The sequence below is a fragment of the Lactuca serriola genome, chromosome 7, assembly GCF_051521515.1.
Source record: "Lactuca serriola cultivar US96UC23 chromosome 7, Lser_US96UC23_V15, whole genome shotgun sequence".
NCBI lineage: Eukaryota > Viridiplantae > Streptophyta > Magnoliopsida > Asterales > Asteraceae > Lactuca > Lactuca serriola.
Genome location: NC_136414.1, coordinates 183,116,484 through 183,122,981, shown reverse-complemented (window position 1 = coordinate 183,122,981; position 6,498 = coordinate 183,116,484). Strand labels below are relative to the sequence as shown.

Below are 6,498 nucleotides of genomic sequence, written 5' to 3'. Positions count from 1 at the left end.
TCTAATATGAACTTCAGGACGAAGACTGCCCAAGACTACGAGTGCTCGCATCGTCATGCGAACAAACTTAGAACCCAATATTGCTCCTGTAACCAGATCTCCCTACGGTCTAACGCCCATGGAGATACAAGAACCGACCGGACAGTTTAACGACTACTCAACAACATAATGAAAAGACCAAGCTTCTCACCTTTGGGAGCTCTGGTCTTATTCTTCAACAAGGAAGACTTCAGCGGGTGCGATCATACCAGCACTAATGCACCGGATCCCATCAGAACTCCGCAGTTAAAAGTGCTTAGGCGAGGGAAGTACTAGTATGGGTAATACCCTGGGAAGTCCTCGTAGCGCAGACCTCAACAGGACTTCCATTAGAAATCATTACTCTCTGCCTCGCATAGATGAATCAGTTGACCAACCGCAAGGAACGATGTACCTTTCAGAAATGGAACTAAGATCCAAATATCACTAGTTATGATTGTTAGTGAAGGGTGTCCTGAGGACAATCTTCCAAACTCGATGCGGACACTGCAAGTTCGTAGTGATACCTCTCGGATAGGACCAATACGCCCGTAGTATTCATGAACTTAATGAATAGGGTACGCCATTCTTACTTGGATCAGTTCGTCATTGTCCTTATAAATGACTTACTTATCTACTCTCGTAGTAAGAAGGAAAATCATAAAGAGCATCTACAACAAACCCTGGAAACATTACGATCAGAGAAGCTTTACATGAAGTTCTCTAAATACGGGTTTTAGATTTGAAGAGTTGAATTCCTGAAGCACACTATTAGTGATGTGGGAATTTTTGAGGACCCTTGCAATAATCAAAACCGTTGAGAATTTGTCAACACCGAAGACACCGATGATAATGCGCCAAATTCTAGGTCTCGCTAACCTACTGTCGAGAGTTCATTCAGAACTCCTTGCGGATTACGAAACCTCTTATGACTTTGAATCAGAAGGGAGTAACCCTTGACTGGGAAGACAAGCAAGAGGAAGAAAACCTTGGAATTTCAAGTGAGAGGCCAAATCCTTTTGGAAGTCTCACTCTGGGAAGGATTGATATGCTTCGGAAAGCGTGGTAAGCTAAATCCAAAATAGTTAAGACCTCCGAGATTCTTGCCAGAATCGGTCCTGTAACTCACAAACCAAACCTACACCACGAACTCAGTAACGTACATTTTATACTTCACGCCTCGAACTTGAAAACGTACCTTTCCGTCAGGACTCTCGTAATCCCACTCGACGAGATCGAGATCAACGAGATCCTCGCCTTCGTAGAAAAACCGTAGTGACCCTTGACCGAGTGGTCAAGCGGACGAAGCAACGCCCCCGCCCATTAGTGAAGGTTCTTTGGGATACCAATCGAGGACACGAATTCACTTATAAGCACGAGAACCAATCGATTTGGAAGTTTCCCCACCTCCTTGCTTGATTATTCATGCCTACTCCTTTACCTAAATTCTAATTTCGGGACGAAATTCCCTCTAACGGGGGGATGATGTGAAAACCCAAAATTTTCCATCCAGTTCAGTCTAACACTTCTTTGAAAGTCAAACTCGTTGCTGTTATCTTTTTGCACAATTAGAAGTTTATTTGAGCATTCTGAGCCTTGTACACTTAAGGAATAAGTGTCGGGGTTTATCGCCTGAAGTTTTAGCTCAAAGAAATGACCTTAAACACCCATGCAAGGAGTTCACGGCCAACACATGGGAGTTTACGGCCGTAAACTCCATGTGGACCGTAAACTCATTGCTTATATAATGAAGAGGTGGTCATTTGTTCATTCCTCCCTTCCATTTGGCCCAAATCCTCTCAAGTATCATCTCGATCTTCGTCCCCGATCTTCGAAACTCGTAAGCTTATTGTCTTAACTAGTTGTTATCTTGCATTAACTATTAATCTTACATGATTTCATCCATGAAATCATTCCATTTTGTAGATCTTCAAGTTCCACGAAGAACACCAAGAACACACACTCGTGTTCTTGGCCAAAACCGACCATTCAAGCTCCTAGATTGTTAGTACTCTTGATCCAACTCATTGTACACTAGGTTTATCATATTTAGAGCTTAGAAAACATAAGAAATCATAAGATTCAAGGAGTTTACGGCCAAGACATGTTCTTGGGCCGTAAACCCCTTTTAAGGGTGCAAATGACACCCTAACACTTTAGTGAGCCTTGGATATTAACATAGAACCTTACACCATTGGGATAAGGACTTCATTGCACGAAATGGTACTTCTTACCATGAGTTTACGGCCGTAAACTCATGGGGAAGTGGTCCCAGGGCCGTAAACACCATACAAGGTCATTTTAGGACCTTAAACCCACCCAAACACTTGTTTAAAGCTTTGGAGCACTTAACCACTTCAGCCCTTAGAGTTTTAAGCCCCTTTTGGTGACCAATTCAGAGATTACAGCCAAGAGTAAGCTCCCCTGGGCCGTAAACTCCAACAAACATGGTCATTGGACGATAAACTCCCGTATGAGGCCTTGCACTCCTTTGTTGCAACCCGTTAGCCTCCTAGCACTTGACCACAGTGTTTTCCTCTCAATAGGATGTTTATACATGTTTAATTAGTGTTATAATCACTAATTGTTTATATACATCTACCTTCATATGTAATTAGGATCATTGTGTGCGTCTAAGTCTTCACTTGACACCAAGCACTTGTTCGACACTTCCTTCTGATCCGCTCACTGCAGGTGAGTTCATACCCCTTGAATTAACCTTTTAAATGTTTTTAAATGTTTATAAATGCTTTATAGGGGGAATACAAGTTGAATCATGTTTAGTTGTTATATCAATCACATGTGATTAATAATTAACATGCAAATGGATTTACTATACGTTAACTGTTTTACCAAATAGATTTCTTCAAATGTTTATCTTAAATGTTTTTATGTGTTTAAAACTCTTTATTAAACCATTTATTAAACACTATATGTTTCATTTCAAATCCTGTTACAATTGTGTTTCAAACAAAGGTTTCTTTATACTTAAACTGTTTTTATCAAACAAATACTTTCAAACCGTTTTATTAACTGACATCAAGTCGATCTTTTCTTAGATATTAATCTTTTTCAAAGGTTTTACAAAACTTCTTTTATGCTTTTATATTGTCAAATGCATGCCCATATATGTATAGTTATATAAGTAATGTTTAAAGGACTTAGGAAGGTTAACTCACTCTGTTTCCTTTTCCTCGTTGGGATGTGGCTATGGGGTATTGGTTATCCGTCCAAATGTCGTCTAAATATTAGCTATATATCATGTATACATATGTAGACATAAAAGTTTTCCTCAGTCAGTTCGGTACCTTTGGGTAGCAAAGGCATACTTTAGGTTACACACGTACATTGTTAGTAACTATTATAGGTATAGTTAGGAGATACTACTTACCATTCCAAGTACAAGGAATCACACAAGAGTCAGTTCATTCAAGAGTCTATACTAATACATTACATGTTACATGAGTACGTTTACATAGATACGCTTACGTGAGTACGTTTACATAGATACGCTTACATGAGTACGTTTACATAGATACGCTTACATCAGTACGTTTACATAGAGACATTTACATGAGTACGTTTACATAGATACTCTTACATGGATACCTTTACGTAGATAATATATGATTAGTTACTATTACATATTATATGTGTAGATACTATTATATAATTCTCCTTCTTATCTTTATTTTGTGATACATTCACATAACCGATGAGATAGATTTGACTTAATATCCTAGTACCAAAGGATACTTTGTGGGACTAACCATTCCTATAACCATTCTTAGCTATAGAGGTAAATGCTCATCTACGGACGTCTACGGTTGATACCATTATAGGTATACTTTAAGGGACTAACTATTCCTACACCCAGCTGTTAGATATAGAGGTAAATGTACATCTACGGATGTCTACAGTCAACACTGTTAGTTATCCTAGTACAAAAGGATAATACTTAAGTTATTTATATTATTACCTTTATCTTGTGACACTTTCACATAACCGACGAGGTGAATTATATTGAGTATCCTAGTACCTAAGGATACAATTTCTTATATTAATAATAATAGTAGTACAGTCGGGTCTTGGTAGAAGACTACTTTCAAAGCAGTCGGGTCTTGGTAAAAGACTACTTTCAAAACAGTCGGGTCTTGGTAGAAGACTAATTTCAAAACAGTTAGGTCTTGGTAGAAGACTACTTTCAAAACAGTTAGGTCGTGGTAGAAGTCTTCTTTTTTACTTATAGGGATCATAGGGATTTCTAGGGCTTTCCAAACGCTTTCAACTACTTACAAATATTTTCATACTTATACGAACTTCCCTTCAGAACAATTTCAAGTCTTTCATTACAAGTTTTACAAATCAAAGACACATTAATACTTATGAATTCACCAGCTTTTTTGCTGATACTCGCTTTCAAAATAACTTGTATTCTCAAGTCACAAATAGACAGGTACGACGACTAGGTTTTGTGAAGACGGAGCAGTTCAGACTCGTCTTTTATTTTGATTATTCATTATGTTGTCTTATACTGTGAAAGAACACACTTGTAATTAAAGTTATACTATTAATGCAATGGATGATGTTGTTGCTTGTTTACTACTTTACATTGTTGTGATACATTACATGACGTCCTGCGCCCTAGAACGTTTCCGCCGTTCTCGGTTTTGGGGTGTGACATTTAGTACTGGAGTTGTTGTTGTCTGTCATGGAAATGAAGCAAGAAGGAGAAAAAGAAGGCAGAACACGAAGAAGAAGAGGGAAGGAAGATACAGGAATCGGCTAGGGTTGATAATTATATCTCTGATACCATATTAAGTCACAATCTCATTAGCGTACTTACATTACCAAAGGAGAATATATACAAGAGTATCATGCGCCAAATATACAATGGGCCAATACAATATAATATAGAATACCTGCTAACATTTATAAATGTTGCACTAATATATAAAATGAAATTTCTTAAAAAAAAAAAAGATACATTGGTTTGTATGATACACCGGGCTTCATGTATACTAGAGTCTGCCAATGAGTGTATGATGACATTAATTAGTAGTGTACATGTTTGGGTTGTATATATCTTATATAAATTCATGAATACAAAAAATATTAATTCTTGATATAAATTCATGAATACAAACGACATTAATTCTTTATTTATTTTCATGTATTTTCTTTTTTACAATATGGTAACCGAGAGCAATATATTTGTTTGTGTTATCACTTTCAAATTCCTTTACTATTATGATATTTAATTTATGTAACTTGTCTTTCATATCTGAATGTTTTCTTCATCAAATTTCTTTTTTAAGTTTAATTAACGTTTGATCAATCTAAGTTCATATTCTAAACTTTTTTATTTGAATTGCATCAGCTAATTAGATACATTTCTTCATATTTTTCTATCAATATTATCTTATTTTCTTTTGATCAATGACATAAACGGCGAAATAAAGTCAATGAAATAAAACAATATTTTGGATCTTGTCAAGTTGTCTGAATAAATGTAAGAAACTTATTGGTTGTAAATGAGTACTTAAAACCAAAAGAGATTTTTGAACACCCGTTTTTCAGAATGGTTCGGTTTAGGGCATTAATGAGTTAAAAACTTGGTTTTTGGGGGAAAACTGGGTGTTACAGCGTGACCATAGGGTGGTCACGACGTGACATGCCAGGTGAGGAGCACGTATCTGGTTTGTTGTCACGACGTGAGGAAGGCTGCAGCCAAAGCCCATGATCTTTTAAGGTTTCAATCACATTTAACCCCATTAACTCAATTTTAGGGTTTATTATCAGCTACCACCACCCTCAAACCTCAGAAAACCAGAACCCTAATCCCTCTTGGTGGTTCTTTGCTCTTTTTGATGTTTTTGGTACTTGAAGAAAAAGAAGAAGGTGTTCTAGTGTGTCGATTCATCAAGGAAACCTGATCATCAACCTCGTGTGCACTTTTTGGACCCTTGTAAGTGTCCAAGATTCAATCTTTGTGCTTCTCGGTTGCTAGATCTAAGTCCTTGATCCTTTATCTTAGTGTATGAGCAAGTTGAAGTGATAGGATTCCATAAAGTTTGCAACTTTATGGATCCTTGAAGCCATTAGAGTGTTTTATGGTTCAGGTTTTGGATATGGTTGTGTATTGGACCCTTGCATGAGTTTTGGTTCATTATCTTGGCTTTTGACCTAGATTGGATGGAGGAAATGCATGAAGCATGCATTTCCATAGATTTGTCATTTTTAAGTACCTTTAGAGCCCCTTAAAGCTTTCTGGAAAATGAGACTTGAAGACTTAATGGGTTAAGGACCCAAATCATTAAGTTGTTATCTTGGATTTGTGGTCACGATGTGACATTGAGGATGTCACGACTTAACCGAGGAGGATTTCGTGATTAAATTGTCATGTTATGTCCACGGCGTGGCTAAGGAGGGTTCACATCATGATGCTTGTTGAGTGGGTTGTATGTAATCGAGTTTGCT

General features: G+C 37.3%; 1 pseudogene; it reads left to right on the top strand.

Moving 5' to 3' along the window:
- The first annotated feature begins 234 nt into the window (after positions 1–234).
- LOC145065055 (5S ribosomal RNA) lies at positions 235–353 on the top strand (annotated as a pseudogene).
- Positions 354–6,498: the final 6,145 nt, after the last annotated feature.